Source organism: Balaenoptera musculus, chromosome 1 (assembly GCF_009873245.2).
Source record: "Balaenoptera musculus isolate JJ_BM4_2016_0621 chromosome 1, mBalMus1.pri.v3, whole genome shotgun sequence".
Classification (NCBI taxonomy): domain Eukaryota; kingdom Metazoa; phylum Chordata; class Mammalia; order Artiodactyla; family Balaenopteridae; genus Balaenoptera; species Balaenoptera musculus.
Genome location: NC_045785.1, coordinates 129749542 through 129775162, shown reverse-complemented (window position 1 = coordinate 129775162; position 25621 = coordinate 129749542). Strand labels below are relative to the sequence as shown.

Genomic DNA, 25621 nt, shown 5'->3' with positions numbered 1-25621 from the left:
GTCCCTCAGCTTAATGTGATCTCAAACTAAGCATTAAACCTTTCAGCATCGCAATTTTTGTGTCTCTAAAATCGTGATACAACACCAACATCATTGGGTTGTTAAGAAGACTGAATGTGCCAATACATGCATTAAAAAAAAAACAAACAAACAAAACTTGGCCCACATTATGCACTCAGTAAATATAAAGTGGAATCAACTGATTCACTTTGTTGTACAGCAGAAACTAACACAACATTGTAAATCAACTATACTCCAATAAAAATTAATTAAAAAAAAATATTTGGGAGGAAATATGGGGGGAAATAATCAAGAAAATGTGGGTAAGCAGGGAAGGTATGTTACCACATAGTAGAAGATAGATAAATTAAAATTATGTAATACTGGTATAAGAAATCACAGGTAAATCAAAGAAACAGAATAGAGAATTCAAGAGCCTACCAGTATAAGTAAGAATCTGGTATAGGATTAAAGTGGCATGTTACAAACCATTGGTGAAAGGACAAGTTTATTCAAAACATTAGTGGAAAGAGGAATTATTCAATAAGAGGTGATGGGACAACTACTAGGGAAAAAATTAAATTTGATCCCTACCTAAAATCAAACTCCAAATAAATGTTAAAAAGATTCTGGTTCAACAAATTAACATGACTGGGAAAAAAAAAACAACTACGACTATTTCTGATATCAGTGTGGGAAAGACTAAGCACAATACAAAGGAAGAAGTTATAAAGAAAAAGACTGATAAACTTAAGTTCATAAAAATTTAAGACTTCTACATATCAAATAATCTGAGCAAAATTTAAAGGCAAAAGTTTGGAACATGACAAAATGGTATTATCCTAAATATATAACAAGCTGTTAGAAATAAATAAGAAAAAGATGAATACTCCAATAAAAAATGAAATAGAGGACATAAAAAGACAAATGACCAATGAATATATTATTAAATGTATTTTAGCATCCATTCTATCTCTTCCCCAACTGTATAGCAGCTGTATCCCTAGCCTCTGGAGGAGGGAGGTAAGCATGCAGAGGGGGGATGGAGGTGGCAGTCTCTAATGAACACTAGGCCAATTAACTTAATACCTTTTACTTGAACACTTTGTTCCAAGAGGGGCGCTAAGTCTTTAGTCAATTAACAGGGCATTTTCCTGACAACGGTTCAGGAAAGAATATAAGAACTTAACTGTCTCATCACATTGAATCCATAAGAGAATGTACTAGAGAAGAAAAAGAAGTTGCCCTCCCTCTGGACAGTACGGCCATACAGACATGAGGCTTATCAGAGATCTCAGGTGTCAGGGAAAGGGTAAGGAATGGTTCTAGAAGAAGTGAAAAAGTTTTTACTCCACTAGAAGCTAAAGAACTTGAAGAGACATGCTTTGCAGTTAATGAGATAATTCCATTTTAGTTTGGATCAAAAATAACAGTAAATTGGAAAACAACACAAAATATTGTTCAAAGAACAAGTTACTAAGACATATAATAGGCTAGACAAATATAGCAGATAAAGCTAAATTCTATACCTATTGTTGACCTCTATCTACTTATATTAAAAAGTTACATAAACACATATTTTTATTGTCTAGGGAAAGTAAATGTGCTAGAAAATGATATTGCTCGGTACAAATCTTACTGAAACTGTTCAGATAGAAAGAGAGGTAAAGCTTCTCTAGGAAGAAAAATAATCATCTTTAGCTGGTCTATAAAAAATAATGTTTATATTAAAACTTAACTACTCATGCAGGAGGAAGGAGTGAATAATTAAGTTATGAAACAAATGCTCCATGTCAAAAAATAACAATCATTCAGCTTTGCGGCAAAGTCATCCAAAATGACATTGTTTTCATCTTCTCTTATTCTGAAATAGAATAAAAATGAAATTAACACAGGAATAAATGTTTGAGGACTTCTTGAAGCTGATAAAAGTTTTCCCTCAAGAAGATCCAGCTATTAGAATTTACTGACTACCAGTGACTAATGTGAAAAAAACAGATGATCAACCACTCTAAACTGAAACAAAGCACAACTCCAAACAACTTAACAGTCAGAGATAAGCCCAAAGACAAAACAGGTTTTCCTTAAGGTAGAAAAGAAAATCAAAGGTAAGTTCATCAAAATATGATAAAAGATGTCTTTCTTTAAAATGCATACTCTACCTGGAATTAGATAATGGTGCACAACCTTGTAAATATACTAAAAACCACTCAACTGTACACTTTCAAATGGTGAACTATATCTCAAAAACAAAAAATCAGCGTCTAACTGACATTTATATGCAAAACCTTCCAACAAGACATGGAAAATATATGTAAATGATGTTACTCATCAGAAATTTTGTGTTTAGCAAGAATCTACTATTAAGCTGTAGCTTCTATATGTTCCAAGATTTCTCTTCTCAAAAAAAAGGGGGGGAAGGGCACAAGTACATATTTTGTCTCCCTAATAAGCTACAAGATTTGAGTATCTGAATGGACATGTAAATCCTTTGTTAACATTCTCCATAAACAGTCTCTATGTGAGAGAACCTTGTCAGAGCTTGCTATAGTTTCAGTTTAGAGTGGTTGGTCACTAGTTTTTTTTCACATTAGTCACTGACGCTCAGTAAATTCTAATAGCTGGATCCTCTACTGTGGGAAAAATGCTCATGTCTTTGCAGACCTAAGCTGGGAGTTGGGCTGCCTGATCCCACTGACAGCTACAGCTATGTTCATACAATAAAGAATGTGACAATAAAGAAGAGACACCTGCCACTTCTGATGAGGAGCTCTGCGTTCTAAGCAAGACAAGTTCTAGGTTGTCCACCTCAGACAGATAACTGTCACTTCTCTAAAGCCTCTAGAGCCTAGAAACAACCCCATACGAGTAGGATTTCTCTTTTCCAGGACACAAAGGGCAGAAGGCAGCTAGGGGAAGTCAGAATGGCATCTGTTTATCCTGAGTCCAAAGTGATGCTGCTTTTACCTCTGTTCTACAAAAATAAATAAGAGAACCCCCCAAAAGTATAACCTAATATACCTAATTTGTATTTCATATGAAAATATTATAAATAAGTAAATATTAAACTGTTCATTATAGAGGTTTATTTTTATAGAAAAAGTATAATTGACTTCACTGTAGACTAAGTACTCAATTCAGACAGCCATCAGTGTCAGGGAAAAATCTAGCCAGCTGGCTCACGTTTCCAACCTAAGAAAATACAACTGACCTGAATTACAGGCATCACGCCTATGATAATTACCATTTACTGAGTATCTGTGTATTTACAATACTTCCAAAAACTCTACAAGGTAGCTATTATCTTCGCTTTATAGATATGAAAACAGGAAAAGAATAGTTGTTAAGTAATTTGCCCAAGGACACAGTGTTAGTATATAGCTGAGGCAAAACTCAAAACCAACTCAACCAGACCCCAAAGATTCTGTTTTTTCCACTATGAAATGACACCTCTCAAAAGAAATATATACAATAATAACATCTAACATTTATTGAGTGCTTATTTTGTACTATGCACTTTACATTCCATTTCATGTAACCCTCACAATATAAGATAGAGCTAACATTAATCCATTTTTATAAATGAAGAAACAACAGAATGCTAAATGATTTACCCAAGGTCACAAGACTAGTATGGCAGTTGAACAGAGAGACCACACTCTTAACCACTACACACACACACACACACACACACACACACACACACACACAGGCATGCACGCACTGCCACTCATTAAGCTCATTACCTAGCAGGCACTGTGCTGTATACTTTTCTTTCTCTTTCTCACATAATCCCTCCAAGAACAACTAAACAAACTCTAGGTTTTTAAAAGTTCAGCAACTATTATTCTTCAACTAAAACAGCCTTTTACTTTGCCATTTCAATGAATTTTAAGTGGTAAGTTTAAGAGAAAAAGTAGCCTAAATCCAGAAGACAAATTTAGAAAGTCCTCAATACATTAAAAATAAATTTTTACTATGCTGCCACAATTTTATCAATTGTACAATCTTCCTTCATCCTCAACTACAAACACATTCTAAATCTGCATGATTAACTCTGCTTTTTCTTTAGTTAACATACAGTCAGAAGCTGATAGTTATTATTAGCATTTACCATTTTACTATTTGTCAGTTGCTTTGCCAGGAGCTTTATATTTGTTAATTAATTTGTTAGTTGGGATTGAAAAGGAATTAAGTAACTCACCCAGGAACTACACAACCAGTTAGCAATGGAAATGAGATGTAAACTCAGGTCTACTCCAAAATACCACTCTCAAATTATGCCATGCCTTAAAATCTAGGGAATTTATTAAAAGAGATGTATCTAGGTTGAAGAAAGGGGGGAGCAGGGCAGAGCGATCCTATATTTTACAGTAGGAATAACCTTGGAAATCAGAAACTAGTCACTCCATCTTTGAATTATTTAAGAAACATTTAAATGATCAACTGGTTAACAACAACGAAAAAGTACAAGAACATGCAACACTGGATAAAAACTAAAAATTTCTATAAATGGTCATGTCTTTCCAACTTTGAGAAAATGGAACCACTAGAATATGTCATAATTTCTGAAAACAACCCCTAAAAATGGAAGAAAAATAATTAAGTACTTGCGTAAAAGATGCCAAAGAATCTTTTTTTAATGTGCATGACATGGATTCATTAATCCAAACATTTACTGGAAGTCCATTATATACTTAATACTATTAGCTGGAGGATGAATCAAACCTGTGGGCTCTTTTAGACCCTAATACCTATAACAGCATAGAGGGTCCCTGAAGCTTCTCCAATTGCCACATATGCTTTGGGGATTACTTGATCTCTTTAAAAATAAAGGAAAACAAAAATTTCAGCACTTCCAAACAATTCTCCCCTACTCCCCCAAAATATTATTTAGACTCTTAGAGCAAACTATTTATCTAAGCCAGTTATTGAACTTGACACAAAATCAAAATGAGAATATTCCAAAACATAAGAATTAAAGGGACAGCACTAGTTCTATGTAACAGGTTCACAAATGGAAGCATTCATCTAGAGGAGTTTAAACAGCCCCTCTTAATACTGGTTCCTTAGATCACATTGCAAGTCACAAAGCCCGCAGCTTCTATGTAAACTTAACATAAACAAAACAAAAATCAGTCTTATCTGAATTCAAATACTCCAGGCTTTCACAACTTCAATCATCAGGATAACAATTTTTAACTCTGTACTGATTTTTACAAACATAAGATGGAACAAAGACATAAAAGAAAGTTCTAGTTAATTATACTGAGCGATATTTCTATGCCAAAACCAAATCCCACCAAGAAGTTATAAAATACTTTAGGTTATAGGTTAAAGCTGGTGAGTAAAGTGATCTAACTAGTTCCCAAAGTCTGACTATTGTTACATTTTAAAGCCATGGTCAAAACTTCAAATATAAAAAAGCACTCCAGGACTTCCCTGGTGGCACAGTGGTTAAGAATCCACCTGCCAATGCAGGGGACACAGGTTCGAGCCCTGGTCCAGGAAGATCCCACATGCCTCGTAGCAACTAAGCCTGTGCGCCACAACTACTGAGCCCACGTGCTGCATCTACTGAAGCCCACCACCGCAATGAGAAGTCCGTGCACCGCAACGAAGAGTAGCCTCCGTTTACCGCAACTAGAGAAAACCTGCGCCCAGCAACGGAGACCCAATAAACGCAGCCAATAAATAAATAAATAAATAAATTTTTAAAAGCATTCATTCTAAAAGCTTGGAGCAAATACAAATGTACAAAACGTTCAGCCTAATTCTATCAATTAATAAGTTAAAAGCTGGTATAGATCCTCCAACATGACAGTCTCACTTATTTAGTTAAGTTGGAAAGATAAACTCTGGCTGTCCCAAGGATTTTTTTTTTTATTCATTTATTTATTTATTCATTCATTTATGGCTGTGTTGGGTCTTCGTTTCTGTGCGAGGGCTTTCTCTAGTTGCGGCAAGTGGGGGCCACTCTTCATCGCGGTGCGCGGGCCTCTCACTATCGCGGCCTCTCTTGTTGCGGAGCACAGGCTCCAGACGCGCAGGCTCAGGAATTGTGGCTCACGAGCCTAGTCGCTCCGCGGCATGTGGGATCCTCCCAGACCAGGGCTGGAACCCGTGTCCCCTGCATTGGCAGGCAGATTCTCAACCACTGCGCCACCAGGGAAGCCCCCCAAGGATTTTTATTTTACTACATTGTTGGGAAATTTGAGTTCAGTTTAACCAAAGGTATTTTCTTTTAACCTAGTTAAGTCACAGCTGAGATAACAGTGAAATAAACAAGTATTTCTACCATAAAAAACATAGCCTAGGTTATAAATACAAAATAAAAATTGACTATTCCTAAAGGGTATGAATAGGCCCAGACAGTTAAATATATAGTCATAAACACAGTAATGCTACTTTATACAAGCAATCCCTTCTTGATTCCCAAAGTTTATACTTGGGAATTTAACAACTGTAAACCAATACCCAAGCACAAAGTAAGAAGTCAAAGGTCCCCCCAACCCCACTTAAATTCTCCAGCTTATCTTTTTAACATACCGCTAAATGTTATTTGTTGTACTTTTTCCCTAAAGGTAAAAAAAAAAAAAAGAGGCAGGAATTCTCTCCTGCTTCTGAACAAAGGAATTCCAATAAAAACTCATATATATGATATCAAAATTACCACCTCTAAACCAAGTTCTACAAATGGGAAATTGTTTCCAAGAAAAAGCAGCAAAGAAACCAGAGTAGTTAGCTTGACATCTGAACTTCACTTCCCCCGCCCCCCCAAATATCAGCAAATAACTTTCCTCCCACTAGTCAAAGCCCGCCTCAGGGCCTTAAATTCTCTGTCTCTGACTTTATTTTTTATTTATATATGTCATTTAAGTAATATGTTCTTAATATGCTAAATATCACTAGTCTTTCATAATAGCCCTAGCACACAACTTCAATAACACTTGATATTATGACAAACCAGAAGATGAAAGTTTAAAAAATGAAAGGATGGGACCTTTTACAACTTGTCATAGTCTTGTCAAAACACATCAAACTTCTGTAAGCCAAGAACATATTTCAATGTGTTCTATCAAGAGAATGATGAAAATAGACAGTTGGAGAAACACAGAAATGAAACTCGTATTTGATATATACAGAAATAAAACTCAAATACTACATCTGAAGTAAATTCTAATCGATTTATTATGTTTTAGATATAGCTACCTAGTAACAGTACATTGTGCTTTGGGAGAAAAAAATTCTCAATATCCTCCTTGCTTCACAAAAGTACAAGAGTATTCCAAACCCCAGGTCACAAAGAGATGTATTTACACATGTTGTACAAAGTTCATGTGTGCCCTAACAATAAGAAAAGGAGTGGCCAGAGAGTAAGGCTATCTGGGCAGTGACAATATCCACGAGCATCACAGTAGACCAAGGCTGGCTTCTATGAAAATGTGTTCATCTAAATGCAGTTAAAGGCATGTTCCCACAGCCTAAATACTAACTTCTGGTACCTATCTGTTCACTTTCTGGCTTCTAACCAGTAACGCTTAGAAATCCCCTGGGGGAACTGCTGTCCTTTCAGTTCAGTTCCATTATGAAGTATTTTCTACCTTTCAAATGCCAAAATTTTAGATTAGCATACTTCATAATGCAGAGTAACTTCTGCAAAATAAATTCTTTAAATAAAATGTCTTAACCAGTGAAAGAAACAGAGAAAGAGAGAGAGGGAAAGGGAGGGAGGGAGGGAAGGAAGAAGGGAGGAAGGGGGGAAGGGAAAGGTTTAATGCAGACAATTTAGGAAACTCAGCAAAGCCATGTCTTAAATGGCTTTCTTCATGTACATTTTTTAAACCAAATCAGTAAATAGTAACTGGTCTCAGAAGAGCTCCAGACTTCTTTATCCAAAGAACAACATAATTTAGTACCCGGAATCCCAGCCCTTGTTACAGTTTCTAACATCAAACAGATTGTATACAACTAAACCTATGTTTTAACCTTATTTCGTTCCATAGATAAAGGGACTATTTTTTTTTTTTTTTCAGAGTATCAAATGATTTAATTACAAAACTTAAGCCACTTGTTAATTATTCACCTTCTAAAAAACACAAACATGAGAATAAAATAAACACACCCAAGACTCACTAGCCCTTGCAGGATAGGAAGAAGCCCTGGATAGAGAGCCTGCAAATGTTTTTCCTTATACCTAAGTCTACATTTCCTCATGCATTCTAGGGTCCCGTGTTTTGACACCTCTTACAGGGGAAAGGAAACGGAAGCTAAAGAGTCATGGACAAGAGGGTCACGACAACCTTAAAGCTATCTGATGCTAATGGCTTGTACACTCTTATTTGCAACTCTGAGAAACAGTATCAAATAAGCATTGTTAAATACCTACCCCTGGCTAACCTTTACTGTCATTCTTTGAAATTGCATCTTTGGGACTGGTTATGTTCCTTCATTGTAGCTCTTGCTTATCCCCAAGAACAAACCCAAAATTCATACACAGTCTCTAAGTTCAAGTACAAAGGTTTGTTTCAGGACAACCCCAAGTTGATGTAGTGTTTCTTAATGTATCTGTAGTGTCTACTAGGTGTCACCCCTTGGACAGGCTGGCCAGAGGGCAGCACGACGTGGGGCCCACATGGTCAACTCTGCTACTGGCCCACTGGCTCCCTACTTTATCTGGACATCGCCCCACAGTCAACGTTGAATTGTGAAGTCAGTGATGACCTTGGCCTGTCTTCACTCTGAAGTTGTACTCTTATGTAACTGAATCCAGTTCTTCACCATTAATTCAATGGAGCTTCCAAAACGTGTCAGGCATATTCTTAGGAAGCATCCTGGGATGGAGCTGGAGGGTCCTGGCTTTCAGGCTCTGGAGGGGGTGCTGGCACAGCTTCTTTTTTCTGGGCCGCCAGGAACTCGTGAATTGCTCGTTCTATCTGTGGCCTGAAGATGTGGTTTAGTTTGGGATCCACCACCTGGGAAATAATTCTGTCCACTCCAGCTTCCAACATCCCTGACCTTGGTGTCCACGTCGGCCAGGCAGTCCCGGCGGAAGCTGTCAAACAGCCCCCGGCTCTTGAGCTGCTCCACGATGAGCGCGATGAGCTGCGGGTCGCCGGGAGGCAGTGAGGCCGGGTTGATGGGGCCGCCGCTCCCACCGGCCCCCGTCGCGCCTGTCGTCGCCCCCGCCGAGGCCTGGCCGGCGCCGCCGCCGCCCACCGCGCCGGTGCCCCCTCCGCCCCCGCCGTCCGCCATAGCTGCGCCCCGTGCCCGCGAAGGAGACTGAATACGGATTCCTCTCAAGGACAGAGGGCCTGGGTCGTGTAGAGGTAGCCGAGGGGCAGGAGGAGGAGGCGGCGGCGGCGGGGGAGGAGGAAGCGGTGGCAGCGGGGACGGCAGCGGCGGCGGCCACGGCAGGTTCTCTAAAGGGACTATTTACCCTGTTACACATATTCAAATCTTAATGAAGTACTTTAGGATCTCCCTTAATCTGAGTATCTGAGTAAACAAATGTACAGCAAGAGGCCAGTCAAGAAATATTTAGTAGACAATAATTATGTGCAAGGCATTCACATAAAGTTTAAAGCAGGTCAGTGCTTTTGGGATGTGTTGCCACACACTGATATAAATAATACCTTTCTTTCAAAATATCAACATGTTGGCTCAAACAAATTAAAGCTCCTATTTCAAATGACACAAGACAGTTAAGATAAAGAGGTGTTCACTAATGCATGGTTGACCCATATGCTCCCTTCCCCAAAAATGTGGAGAATATTATTGAGATTTCATTCTGACAAGAAAATGAAAACTTATACCTGGTGGTCTGTATAATCTTCATACAGTCAAGTTTGCAATATAAGGGCACATCAGCATAAAAACAACTGTAGCCTTTGCTTTCATGAAATGAATAGGTCAAAGAAGCAATATTAATTTGAAGGCATACATGTTTTCTATTAATAATACAATTTAGAATGTAACAAGTATCACATACTATGTGTTTAATGTGGCAGTTGTCATTTTTAAAGATTTAAACATTCAAGGTCTAGTTTGTTGAGAATAAATAACAGTTATTTTATTACTATTATTTACTAAATGCTTACTATGAACCAAACAGTATTGGGTATTTTAGTTATCTTTTTGTTATTTACATTCACAACAATCACTGAACTAACTGTATTCTCACCTTACAAATGAAGGAATACATTCAAAAGATTAAATAATTTGTTCTAGTTAATACAGCTAATTAAATACAGAGTCCAGAGTCAGAGCAACCAAATCAATCTCACTTTACAGCAGTCTGTTTCCTACAAGGACTGCCCACTGGTTGGGTGCCTGGCGGTGATCAGGGAAGGGACCAGGTTAAATGGCTGAAAACACGCCTGCCTACTTCCCTGACCAAAGTTTCCATCTGAATGAACTCCGGCTGTGGCAGGTTTTCACTGCACTGAAAAAACAAAAACAAAAAAACCCTACTCTTCTGTTCTCTTACTTCTGTGGGGGGGCTTTCCCTTCTTGCTAGGAAGAATGCAATACTGGAATCCTTACTACATTTCCCAACCCATCCTTACTAGTACTAAAGCTCAACACTTGTATTTTGTCCCACATTTGGCTCCTTTTTTCTGTTCTCAATGAGTTAAGAACCTGGAAAGGTGGAGAAGTGACTTCATCAGACCCTTCTGAAACTCCAACTGACATGTACAGCAGAGTTAGAGAAATAGAGGAGGTTAGAGATCAAGCAGCTGTCATTAATGAAACACACTAACAACATCAAGAGATCCACAGGGAGGAGTATTATCATCTACAAAATAGCCAGTAGTAACATAATTCCTTTTGATGTTTAACTACAAAGTTTCAAAGATAATCTATTTTTGAATATGCACTACTCAATCTATGAAATATTCAGACCATTTGGTCCAAAACTCTGACCACTTTGGAAAAAAGTAAGTCGACACCACTAGCTTTGTTGCTGCTATGAAATTGGGCTTTTATCAATGCACTCAGTCCTACATTCTAAACACAAACTTTATAGTCTGGCCCATCTTCTTTCCCTTTATTAATATACTCGCCTTCCTAGACTTTTGCTAACTTTGATGCGCCAAATCTGATCCTTTCCTTGTATATTGAATGCTCCTGACTTGGCTTTTCTCTGCTATTCCAGGAACATCCCTGCTTATGCCCCAAACATCTTGTAGTATTGTTCACTATTCACTGGCTCATAAAGACCTGCAGGGCAGTAAGCAAAATGATCATGGCATACCAAGCAATTACAAGACCAGAGTAAAGAAAAGGAGAAAGAAAGCAACAGGAATGTGGGAGGGAAAGGAGGAAGAAGAATGCAATGTTCCATGATTTGACTGATCAATCTGTTTTTTCTCAACCAGTATACATATACCCCCAGGCACAAACTGAGACATGCTGGGGATACACCAAGACAATGAAGGTGTCTCAAACGCAGTGTCAGCTTTCTTCATTCACCCCCGTTTTCCAAAATTAATAAACCAGCAGGAATTGTTTTTTTCTTTTCTGGCAGTAAAATATTACTATATTTACATAATCAGTATACAACAGAATATAACATTCACATGAATTCTTAAGATAAAACAGAGATTTAAGAAATTTTCAAGCTGCTCAGAGGCATATTCTAAACTTCCAACTTACTCTCCTCTGCCTTTGACGTTCTTTGCAGGTAGCTTAAGAAGCCCTATTTTATACAAATTTGGGAGGGTAAAATCCCAACAGTTGGATTTTTCTGGCTAACAAATCTGAAAATTTCTCCAACCCTTCCAGAAAGAGTAGATCACTCCCTCTACAGTGCTTCTACAACATTCTACATTAATTTATATTCCTACTTTAGCATTTATCATACCACATAATTATTTATGTGTCTATCTCATCAATTACAACTAATTCCTCCCAGACAGCAACTATACATCTATTCATCTTTTATTTCCAGCTCCTAGGAAAATGTCAAGAACATAGTACACCACCTGACAATATCACACTTGTTGAATGAATGAATGAACGAATGGGTTAAACTTACACATTTCAAAGACGAAAATAATTTCTCCCTAGCTAGACCATGTCAACATGGAAAAAATGTTAATATGTTAATTACATTAGACAACCCATACAAATACCAAACCCAAATCCACTTTACAACTATAATGGGATTTGAACGGCTAATTCACTCACCCAGAGTCAAGAAACCACATTCCATAAACTTAATATAAAGACAAAAGCTGAACATTTACTGCACACAGTTCTCTTGTATGAAGCATACCCTTTCAAATCTAAGAATTTCTGGTCATTCAAAAACAAAACTATGATTAAAAACCTTTACAAATGATGCCTGTCATTCTGTTTATCCCAGTACACCTTATTAAGGACAATAGATCTTAAGAGACAACAAATCAGAATTGCAGTGTGTTAGTTTAGCTTTAATGATCCATGCTCTACTTCTAGTTCTATACTTTAAACCTATTTGGTTCTCCAGAGGGCAAATACAACTACATTATGCAGAGTCACAAAGAAAATCTTAATTACTTCAGGGGGAGAAAAGGCTACAATGTTTATAATCTTCCCAGCTTTTCAAAGCTTTCCACAAGATGATCAGAATTCTCAAGACAGTGTCAATAAAAAATGATTACTTTTCAAAGGATAAGCAACATTTTCTCCCATGTTTTAAAAAGGGTTCTATTTATTTTAGTATAAAATTTGCATATTCTCTCTAATATTATCATCTGAAAAATTTTAAGGTCCTATATTTTATTAAACATGATGCATACTTGAATGTACACATTTCCATTTAAAAATATACTATAGGCTACCAATAAGGTGACTAAGTGGTATTTTATTAATTAATGCCCCCACAGTACCTGACACATATGCAATTAATAAACATTTGAGGGCTTCCCTGGTGGTGCAGTGGTTGAGAACCTGCCTGCCAATGCAGGGGACACGGGTTCAAGCCCTGGTCTGGGAAGATCCCACATGCCGCAGAGCAGCTGGGCCCGTAAGCCACAGTTACTGAGCCTGCGCGTCTGGAGCCTGTGCTCCGCAACAAGTGAGGCTGCGGTGGTGAGAGGCCCACGCACCACGATGAAGAGTGGCCCCCACTTGCCACAACTAGAGAAAGCCCTTGCACAGAAACAAAGACCCAACACAGCCATAAATAAATAAATAAATAAACATTTTAAAAAATAAAAAAATAAAAAATAAACATTTGATTAATTAAGTCAACAAATATTTAAGTTTATTTTATGCAGGCACTGCTCTAAGCACAGGCTATTATAACGTGATAAACCTAACAGATACGACCCTTGCCTTCATACCACCTTCAGTCTTATGAAAAGGCAAAAATTCAACAAACATACTAATATATACTTATCAAATGTGGCAAGTAGAATGAAGGAAAACAATAAGGTGATATTAGTAGGTGTGGGGCATGGGGGTAATCCTGCTTTACACTGGAGTATTAAGGGAATATTAAGGATGCCTCTCGAAGAATAGGGCATTTGAGATAAGATTCTCCATTCAAAGATTTGAAGAAAAGATCATTTCAGGTTATGGGAACAACATGTGGAAAAGCCCTAGGGCAAGTTTCAGAAATTGAAAAGTCGGCATAACTTGATCACAGAAAACCAGAGGAAGAGTTGATTCCTTAGAAACTGGCAAGGGGCAAGACTGTACACAGTTCTGTACCACATTTAAAGATTTAAGGTGTTGGGAGACCTTCAAGATGGCGAAGGAGTAAGACATGGAGATCACCTTCCTCCCCACAAATGCATCAGAAATATATCTACATGTGGAACAACTCCTACAGAACACCTACTGAATGCTGGCAGAAGACATCAGACTTCCCAAAAGGCAAGAAACTCCCCACGTACCTGGGTAGGGCAAAAGAAAGAAGGAAAAACAGACAAAAGAATAGGGACGGGACCTGCACATCTGGGAGGGAGCTGTGAAGGAGGAAAAGTTTCACACACTAGGAAGGCCCTTCACTGGTGGAGACGGGGGGGCGGTGGGGGGGGAAGCTTCAGAGCCACAGAGGAGAGCACAGCAACAGGGGTGCAGAGGGCAAAGCGGAGAGCTTCCCGCACAGAGGATCGGTGCCGACCAGCACTCACCAGCCCAAGAGGCTTGTCTGCTCAACCGCCGGGGCAGGGCAGGGCTGGGAGCTGAGGCTCGGGCTTCGGAGGTCAGATCCCAGGGAGAGGACTGGGGTTGGCTGCGTGAACACAGCCTGAAGGGGGCTCGTGCGCCACAGCTAGCCGGGAGGGAGTGTGGGAAAAAGTCTGGACCTGCCTAAGAGGCAACAGACCATTGTTTCGGGGTGCGCAAGGAGAGGGGATTCAGAGCACCGCCTAAACGAGCTCCAGAGATGGGCGCGAGCCGCGGCTACCAGCGCAGACACCAGAGATGGGCATGAAACACTAAGGCTGCTGCTGCAGCCACCAAGAAGCCTGTGTGCAAGCACAGGTCACTATTGACACCTGCCCTCCCAGGAGCCTGTGAAGCCCGCCACTGCCAGGGTCCCGTGATCCAGGGACAACTTCCACGGGAGAACACACGGCGCACCTCAGGCTGTTGCAACGTCATACCCGCCTCTGCCACCGCAGGCTCGCCCCACATTCCGTACCCCCCCTCCCCTAGACTGAGTGAGCCAGAGCCCCCTAATCAGCTGCTACTTTAACCCCATCCTGTCTGGGCAAAGAACAGACACCCCAAGGCGACCTACACACAGAGGCAGGGCCAATCCAAAGCTGAAACCCAGGAGCTGTGCAAACAAAGAAGAGAAAGGGAAATTTTCCCAGCAGCCTCAGGAGCAGTGGATTAAATCTCCACAATCAACTTGATGTACCCTGCATCTCTGGAATACCTGAATAGACAACGAATCACCCCAAAATTGAGGCGGTGGACCTTGGGAGCAACTGTAGACTTGGGGTTTGCTTTCTGCATCTAATTTGTTTCTGGTTTTATGTTTAACATAGTTTAGCATTTAGAGTTTACTATCATTGGTAGATTTGTTTATTGATTTGGTTGGTCTCTTCCTTTTTTTTAATATATATAGATATATCTTTTTTTTTACCTTTTCTCTTCTCGTGACTGTGTATGTGTATGCTTCTTTGGTGATTTTGTCTGTATAGCTTTGCTTTCACCATTTGTCCTAGGGTTCTGTCTGTCCATTTCTTGTTTTTTTTTTTTTTTTTTTTTTTCTCCTTTAGTATACTTTTTAGTGCTTGCTATCATTGGTGGATTTGTTTTTTGGTTTGGTTGCTCTCCTCTTTCTTTCTTTCTTTCTTTTTTATTACTTTTAAATTTTTTTACTTTTAATATTTTTTAAATTTTTTATTTTAATAACTTTATTTTATTTTTCTTTCTTTCTTTTTTTCTCCCTTTTCTTCTGAGCTGTGTGGTTGACAGGGCCTAAGTGCTCCAGCTGGGTGTCAGACCGGTGCCTCTAAGGTGGGAGAGCCGAGTTCAGGACACTGGTCCACCAGAGACATCCTGGCTCCACGTACTATCAAATGGTGAAAGCTCTCCCAGAGATCTCCATCTCAGCTCTAAGTACCAGCTCCACCCAATGGCCAGCAAGCTCCAGTGCTGGAATCCCCATGCCAAACAACTAGCAAGACAGGAACACAACCCCACCTATTAGCAGAGAGGCTGCCTAAAATCATAATAAGGTCACAGACACCCCAAAACACACCACCAGAAGTGGTCCTGGCCACCAGAAAGACAAGATCCAGCCTCATCCACCAGAACACAGGTACCAGTCCCCTCCACCAGGAAGCCTACACAACACACTGAACCAACCTTACCCACTGGGGGCAGACACCAAAAACAATGGGAACTATGAAACTGCAGCCTGCAAAAAAGAGAGCCCAAACACAGTAAGTTAAGCAAAATGAGGAGACAGAGAAACACACAGCAGGTGAAGGAGCAAAGCGAAAACCCACCAGCCCAAACAAATGAAGAGGAAGTAGGCAGTCTACTCGAAAAAGAATTCAGAGTAATGATAGTAAAGATGATCCAAAATCTTGGAAATAGAATGGAGAAAATGCAAGAAACATTTAACAAGGACCTAGAAGAACTAAACAGCAAACAAACAATGATGAACAACACAATAAATGAAATTAAAAATTCTCTAGAAGGAATCAATAGCAGAATAACTGAGGCAGAAGAATGGGTAAGTGACCTGAAAGACAAAATAGTGGAAAGAACTACCGCAGAGCAGAATAAAGAAAAAAGAATTGAGGACAGTCTCAGAGACCTCTGGGACAACATTAAACGCACCAACATTTGAATTACAGGGGTCCCAGAAGAAGAAGAGAAAAAGAAAGGGACTGAGAAAATATTTGAAGAGATTATAGTTGAAAACTTCCCAAATACGGGAAAGGAAATAGTCAATCAAGCCTAGGAAGCACAGAGATTCCCATACAGGATAAATCCAAGGAGAAACACGCCAAGACACATCTTAATCAAGCTATCAAAACTTAAATACAAAGAAAAAAATATTAAAAGTAGCAAGGGAAAAACAACAAATAACATACAAGGGAATTCCCATAAGGTTAACAGCTGATCTTTCAGCAGAAACTCTGCAAGTCAGAAAGGAGTGGCAGGACATACTTAAAGTGATGAAAGAGAAAAACCTACAACCAAGATTACTCTACCCAGTAAGGATCTCATTCAGACTCGACAGAGAAATTAAAACCCTTACAGACAAGCAAAAGCTAAAAGAATTCACAACACCAAACCAGCTTTACAACAAATGCTAAAGGAACTTCTCTAGGTAGGAAACACAAGAGAAGGAAAAGACCTACAATAACAAACCCAAAGCAATTAAGAAAATGGTAATAGGAACATACATATCGATAACTACCTTAAATGTAAATGGATTAAATGCTCCAACCAAAAGACACAGACTGGCTGAATGGGTACAAAAACAAGACCCGTATATATGCTGTCTACAAGAGATCCATTTCAGACCTAGGGACACGTAAAGACTGAAAGTGAGGGGATGGAAAAAGATATTCCACGCAAATGGAAATCAAAAGAAAGCTGGAGTAGCAATTCTCATATCAGACAAAATAGACTTTATAATAAAAACTATTAAAAGAGACAAAGAAGGACACTACATAATAATCAATAGATCAATCCAAGAAGAAGATACAACAATTGTAAATATTTATGCACCCAACATAGAAGCACCTCAATACATAAGGCAAATGCTAACAGCCATAAAAGGGGAAATCGACAGGAACACAATCATAGTAGGGGACTTTAACACCCCACTGTACCAATGGACAGATCATCCAAAATGAAAATAAATAAGGAAACACAAGCTTTAAATGATACATTAAACAAGATGAACTTAATTGATATTTATAGGACATTCCATCCAAAAACAACAGAATACACTTTCTTCTCAAGTGCTCATGGAACACTCTCCAGGACAGATCATATCTTGGGCCACAAATCAAGCCTTGGTAAATTTAAGAAAATTGAAATCGTATCAAGTACCTTTTCCAACCACAGTGCTATGAGACTAGATATCAATTACAGGAAAAAATCTGTAAAACATACTAACACATGGAGGCTAAACAATACACTACTAAATAACCAAGAGATCACTGAGGAAATCAAAAAATACCTAGAAACAAATGACAATGAAAACACGACGACCCAAAACCTATGGGATGCGGCAAAAGCAGTCCTAAGAGGGAAGTTTATAGCTATACATTCCTACTTCAAGAAACAAGAAACACCTCAAGTAAACAACCTAAACTTACACCTAAAGTAATTAGAGAAAGAAGAACAAAAAAACCCAAAGTTAGCAGAAGGAAAGAAATCATAAAGATCAGATCAGAAATAAATGAAAAAGAAATGAAGGAAACAATAGTAAAGATCAATAAAACTAAAAGCTGGTTCTTTGAGAAGATAAACAAAATTGATAAACCATTAGCCAGACTCATCAAGAAAAAAAGGGAGAACACTCAAACCAATAGAATTAGAAATGAAAAAGGAGAAGTAACAACTGACACTGCAGAAATACAAAGGTTCATGAGAGATTACTACAAGCAACTATATGCTAATAAAATGGACAACCTGGAAGAAATGACAAATTCTTAGAAAAGCACAACCTTACGAGACTGAACCAGGAAGAAAGAGAAAATATAAACACACCAATCACAAGCACTAAGGGGAGACTGTGATTATAAATCTTCCAAAAAACAAAAGCCCAGGACCAGATGGCTTCACAGGCAAATTCTATCAAACATTTACGGAAGAGCTTACAACTATCCTTCTCAAACTCTTCTAAAATATAGCAGAGGGAAGAACACTCCCAAACTCATTCTACAAGGCCACCATCACACTGATACCAAAACCAGACAAAAAAAGAAAATTACAGGCCAATATCTCTGATGAACATAGATGCAAAAATCCTCAACAAAATACTAGCAAACAGAATCCAACACCACATTAAAAGGATCATACACCATGATCAAGTGGGGTTTATCCCAGGAATGTAAGGATTCTTCAATATATGCAAATCAATCAATGTCATAAAACATATTAACAAACTGAAGGAGAAAAACCACATGATCATCTCAATAGATGCAGAAAAAGCTTTTGACAAAATTCAACACCCATTTATGATAAAAACCCTCCAGAAAGTGGGCAGAGAGGGACCTTACCTCAACATAATAAAGGCCATATATGACAAACGCACAGCCAACATCGTTCTCAGTGGTGAAAAACTGAAACCATTTCCTCTAAGATCAGGAACAAGACAAGGTTGTCCACTCTCACCACTATTATTCAACATAGTTATGGAAGTTTTAGCCACAGCAATCAGAGAAGAAAAAGAAATAAAAGGAATCCAAATCAGAAAAGAAGTAAAACTGTCACTGTTTGCAGATGACATCATACTATACGTAGGGAATCCTAAAGATGCTTCCAGAAAACTACTAGAGCTAATCAATGAATTTGGTAAAGTAGCAGGATACAAAATTAATGCACAGAAATCTCTTGCATTCCTATACACTAATGATGAAAAATCTGAAAGAGAAATTAAGGAAACACTCCCATTTACCACTGCAACAAAAAGAATAAAATACCTAGGAATAAACCTATCAAAGGAGACAAAAGACCTATATGCAGAAAACTATAAGACACTGATGAAAGAAATTAAAGATGATACAAAGAGATGGAGAGATACACCATGTTCTTGGATTGGAAGAATCAACATTGTGAAAATGACTATACTACCCAAAGCAATCTACAGATTCAACGCAATCCCTATCAAACTAACAATGGCATTTTTCACAGAACTAGAACAAAAAATTTCACAATTTGTATGGAAATACAAAAGATCCCAAATAGCCCAAGCAATCTTGAGAAAGAAACATGGAGCTGGAGGAATCAGGCTCCCTGACTTCAGACAATACTACAAAGCTACAGTAATCAAAACAGTACGGTACTGGCACAGAAACAGAAATATAGATTAATGGAACAGGATAGAAAGCCCAGAGATAAACTCACGTACATATGGTCACCTTATTTTTGATAAAGGAGACAAGAATATACAATGGAGAAAAGACAGCCTCTTCAATAAGTGGTGCTGGGAAAACTGGACAGCTACATGTAAAAGTATGAAATTAGAACACTCCCTCACATCATACACAAAAATAAACTCCAAATGGATTAAAGACTGAAATGTGTGGCCAGACACTATAAATCTCTTAGAGGAAAACACAGGCAGAACTCTATAACATAAATCACAGCAAGATCCTTCTTGATCCACCTCCTAGAGAAATGGAAATAAAAACAAGAATAAACAAATGGGACCTAAGGAAACTTAAAAGCTCTGCACAGCAAAGGAAACCATAAACAAGACGAAAAGACAACCCTCAGAATGGGAGAAAATATTTGCGAATGAAGCAACTGACAAAGGATTAATCTCCAAAATATACAAGCAGCTCATGCAGCTCAATATCAAAAAAACAAACAACCCAATCCAAAAATGGGCAGAAGACCTAAATAGACATTTCTCCAAAGAAGATAATACAGACTGCCAACAAACACATGAAAGGATGCTCAACATTACTAATCATTAGAGAAATGCAAGTCAAAACCAAAATGAGTTATCACCTCACACCAGTCAGAATGGCCATCATCAAAAAGTCTACAAACTATAAATGCTGGAGAGGGTGTGGAGAAAAGGGAACCCTCCTACACTGTTAGTGGGAATGTAAATTGATACAGCCACTATGAAGAACAGTATGGAGGTTCCTTAAAAAACTAAAAATAGAACTACCATACGACCCAGCAATCCCACTACTGGGCATATACCCTGAGAAAACCATAATTCAAAAAGAGTCATGTACCACAATGTTCACTGCAGCTCTATTTACAATCGCCAGGACTTGGAAGCAACCTAAGTGTCCACTGACAGATGAATGGATAAAGAAAATGTGGCACATATATACAATGGAATATTACTCAGCCGTAAAAAGAAACAAAATTGAGTTATTTGTAGCGAGGTGGATGGACCTAGAGACTGTCATACAGAGTGAAGTAAGTCAGAAAGAGAAAAACAAATACCGTATGCTAACACATATATATGGAATCTAAAAAAAAAAAAAAAAATGGTTCTGAAGAACCTCGGGGCAGGACAGGAATAAAGACACAGACATAGAGAATTTACTTGAGGACACGAGGAGGGCGAAGGGTAAGCTGGGACGAAGTGAGAGAGTGGCATGGACATATATACACTACCAAATGTAAAATAGATAGCTAGTGGGAAGCAGCCACATAGCACAGAGAGATCAGCTCAATGCTCTGTGACCATCAGAGGGGTGGGATAGGGAGGGTGGGAGGGAGAGGCAAGAGGGAGGAGATATGGGGATATATGTATATGTATAGCTGATTCACTTTGTTATAAAGCAGAAACTAATACACCATTGTAAAGCAATTATACTCCAATAAAGATGTTAAAAAACAAAAGAATTGGGCTTCCCTGGTGGCACGGTGGTTGAGAATCTGCCTGCTAATGCAGGGGACATGGGTTTGAGCCCTGGTCTGGGAAGATCCCACATGCCGCGGAGCGGCTGGGCCCGTGAGCCACAGCTACTGAGCCTGCGCGTCTGGAGCCTGTGCTCCGCAGCAAGAGAGGCCACGATAGTGAGAGGCCCGCGCACCGCGATGAAGAGTGGCCCCCACTTGCCACAACTAGAGAAAGCCCTAGCACAGAAACGAAGACCCAACATAGCAATCAATCAGTCATTCAATCAATAAAATAAATCTTTAAAAAAAAAACAAAAAAAAAAGAATTAAGGTGTTATTCTAAGTGCACTAAAAAATCTAAAATGAAGCATTATAGGTGAGGTGTATGCAAGAAAGACCAATGTACAGAATGCCAGAAGGCCTTGGCCCTACAGCAAAAGCTTGGAAAATAAAGGTACACATAGATTTCAAGTTAACATGTTAAAAGGTGTATTTGTGTTATGTTTTCACGATTCCCTACTTTAAACAACTTTTTCAATTAACCCATCATCTACCAGACATGATCACAATCTTCCCTTTCCCTTTATATGTTCACATTAGCAGAGATACAAGTGAGCAGTAAAATGGTTAAATACAAGAAGAATAAAAGTACATGGATATGCAAAAAGACCATAAATAACAAATGTGAGATGTGGAGAAAAGGGAACCCTCCTACACTGTTGGTGGGAATGTAAATTGGTGCAGCCACTGTGGAAAAGAATATGGAGGTTCCTCAGAAAACTAAAAATAGAACTACCATATGACCCAGAAATTCCATTCCTGGGCATACATCCGGAAAAAAAAAAAAAAACACTGGGACGACGTGAGAGAGTGGCATGGACATATATACACTACCAAATGTAAAACCAATAGCTAGCGGGAAGCAGCTGCATAGCACGGGAGATCGGCTCGGTGCTTTGTGACCACCTAGAGGGGTGGAATAGGGAGGGTGGGAGGGAGGGAGACGCAAGAGGGAAGAGGTATGGGGAATATATGTATATGTATAGCTGATTCACTTTGTTATAATGCAGAAACTAACACCCCATTGTAAAGCAATTATACTCCAATAAAGATGTTAAAAAAAAAACAAAAAAAACCACTAATTCGAAAAGATACATGCACCCCTATGTTCACAGCAGCATCATTTACAATTGCCAAGATATGGAAACAACCTAAGGGTCCAATCCTAAGGATGAATGGATAAAGATGTGGTAACTACTACTCAGCCATGAAAAAGAACGAAATTTTACCATTTGCAGCAACATGGATGGACTTGGAGAGCATTATGCTAAGTGAAATAAGTCAGACAGAGAAAGACAAACACTGTATGATACCCCTTATAAGTGGAATCTAAAGAATAAAACAAATTAGTGAATATACAAAAAAAAACAGACTCACAGATACAGGGAACAAACCAGTGCTTACCAATAGTGGAAGGGAAGAGGAGAGAGACAAGATAGGGGTAGGGGATTAAGAAGTACAAACTACTATGTATAAAATAAATAAGGTACAAGGATATATTGCACAGCACAGGGAATATAGCCAATATTTTATAATAACTATAAATGGAGCAGAACCTTTAAAAATTGTGAATCACTATGTTGTACATCTGGTTTTAATATCATAAATCAACTATACCTCAAGAAAAAAGAGGGGCTTTCCTGGTGGCACAGTCACTGGGAATCCGCCTGAGAATGCAGGAGACATGGATTCGAGCCCTGGTCCAGGAAGATTCCACATGCTGCAGAGCAACTAAGCCCGTGTGCCACAACTACTGAGCCTGTGCTCTAGAGCCCGTGAGCCACATCTACTGAGCCCACGTGCCACAACTACTGAAGCCTGTGCGCCTAGAGCCCACGCACCACAACAAAGAGTAGTTCCCGCTCGCCGCAACTAGAGAAAGCCCGCGAGCACCAACGAAGACCCAATGCAGCCAAAAATAAAAATAAATAAATTAAAAAAAAAGAAAAAAGACAAAAAAAGTACATGGATATGTAATGACAAACTGGGAAACCACCCTCTGAATAACTAAGCTGAGTAGTTCTTCTGCAGGCTGGGGTGGAATGGGAGCAGGGCTCTATGCAGAAGATACAGACATTCTGAAACTGTGTAAATTTTAACCATGTGCATTCATTATTTTTTAAATCAGAACATTATATTACATTCCTCACTAGGAAGCAGCTTAAAATGATGTAGCTGCTTACCAAAATATCACCAAGTCTTTCAGAAATTATTTCCACTTAATTTTTAATTAAAATGAAAACGTGAGTATTAGCCATTATTTTGTGAGATTAACTATCCTTACATCTTCATCTACCTGAAACTCAACTATGTAGAAATTTCCTTGGGAGTTTCTACCTACAATATTCTATTTGATAAACATCTTTCATTGTTCATTGAAACATTTTTCATCTCTAACAAAACAAGTTTGAGCATTAGTGATCCCCCAAAAAATCTAGAAGTTGACATTTAACTCTACTAGAATTTTAAAAATTTTAACCAAATTTTAAAGTAAAGGTACACAATGATCCAGTGATCCACCTGCAAAAATGTGTCCCATATAAATACCCACCAATATATGAAAATACAATAACGAGAACACTCACATTAGATTTGCTTTCAGGGGAGGGGGGACTCTAAACATCTAACAATAAGGAAAAAGTTCAAAAAATTATGTGTTATTATGCTGCCACAGAATTGTCACAGAAAGATATCCAAAATATACTAAGTCTATTGTAAGCTCATTTCTTTTTTTTAAATGTGTGAATTAGTAAAAAATGTATAAGGAGAAGGAGATTTCACTTTTTACCTGTACTCTTCTTTTAAATATGTTACAATGATTATTATATACTACCCAGGATTTTAATGTAAAGGTGGAAATTTTCAAGAAATAATTATTTGAACGTATGATTTTACATTTCTTTAAATAAAATAAAAAAATAATTTCAATTATAAGTAAAACCTAAGAGAAATAAAATTTTAAATTACCCTTCAAAGTACTTTAGCTCTATCGTTCTCAAAGCAAGCTGCATACAATTTTCTGCATCTCAACTGGGATCCTTACTTACTGAACAGTACCTACCCAGTAGGCTCTGAGTTAGAGCTGAAAGGTTGTAAGGCATCTCCAGGTCGCCTTACTTATTGAACAGTACCTACCCAGTAGGCTCTGAGTTAGAGCTGAAAGGTTGTAAGGCATCTCCAGGTCTCCTTACATTTCCCAGATCCTGTTATCAGAAACAGGAGGATGGCAGAGAGCACTGATAGATCCCTCCTATCCCTACAGTCACGTTTCAGGGGAGCCCACAAAGCCTAAGAAGTCAAGAATCAATGCCCTATGCAGAAAACGTCAATACGGGCAGGTTAGGGTTGCCAGCACAACTCCACCCCAACCTTGAGTGACCTATGGGATCACCTTCCACACCACTTAAGCTGAGCATCTTCTTAAATAAGGTGGACATTCTTAGCATACAAGTGCTAAAATCAAAAACTAAATACCTTGACTACCACAAACTGAAGAAGTAGTTAAAGAGCAGTAGGTCTTAGTCTGGGAATCTGACCGATAAAGAAGTCCTGAGGAGAGTACAAGAGATTAACACTGCAGAGCTTCGTGAAACTTCTCTACTAAAAGAGACTCTAGATGAGAACAGCTGCCAGGAGACTTCAGATTTTAAAATAGTTTTGATATGGAACATCTCAGGCCTATCTGCTCAGCCTCAACCTACTATTAACTGTTAACAGTACTTAACATCTGTAAAGAGAAGAGGAAGTAGGGGGAGGGGGTGTTACATGCAGGGGAACTTTCATTTTTAACTAGATATACTTGTGTATTTATTGAATATTTTACCAAGAGAATATGCTCATGTGGTACCAATGTGATTTTTAAAATTCAATAAAGACTGAAAATATAAATATCCCTAAATATCATACACAAATTAGTGTGACTAAGTTTAGCAGAAGCCTTCTAGAGGGAATTCAGTAAAAAGCAGCAATTGATGATGACTATATGAAATGATGGAATAATAAATACCATGTACTAACATTTATTAAGTACTTACTACAGGTCAGGCCCTAATCCAAGCCCTTTATATGTATCAATTCATTTAACCACCACACATTATTAACCCTTCTTTTACCAAGAAGGAACCTGAGGCACAAAGAGCTTATTTAACTTTCACAAAGTCACAGTTATTAAATGATGGAGACAGGATTCTAACAGTCAATCTGATTCTAAGGGACTTAGAAAAAGGTATCAAAATAATAGCATGATTAGGGAAATGAACAACCCAATTTTTAAAATGGGCAAAAGATCTAAACACATACCTCATCAAAGAAGATATACAGATAGCAAATAAGTATATGAAAAGATGCTCCACATCATAAATCACCAGGGAAATGCAAATTAAAACAACAATGGGATACCACTACACACCTAGTAGAATGACTAAAATCCAGAATACTGACAACACCAACTGCTGACAAAAACGTGGAGGAACAGGAATTCTCAGTCACTTCTGGCAGGAATGCAAAATGATACGGCCACTTTGGAAGACAATTTGGTGGTTTCTCACAAAAC

The 25621-nt window shown here is 38.5% G+C and overlaps 1 protein-coding gene and 1 pseudogene across 9 annotated transcripts in view; both read right to left on the bottom strand.

Annotated features, from left to right (window-relative positions):
* RABGAP1L (RAB GTPase activating protein 1 like) overlaps positions 1–25621 on the bottom strand; it is a 693841-nt gene that overhangs the window by 629696 nt on the left and 38524 nt on the right. Inside the window, exon 1 of one of the 9 annotated variants that reach the window (XM_036844628.1) lies at positions 1740–1782. The exons of the other annotated variants lie outside the window; for them this stretch is intronic. The gene's annotated coding sequence lies outside the window, so the exon portion shown is untranslated. Of the gene's footprint in view, positions 1–1739; positions 1783–25621 lie in introns of those variants that run through there. 9 annotated transcript variants of the gene reach the window in all.
* Positions 8038–9407, bottom strand: LOC118891115 (annotated as a pseudogene).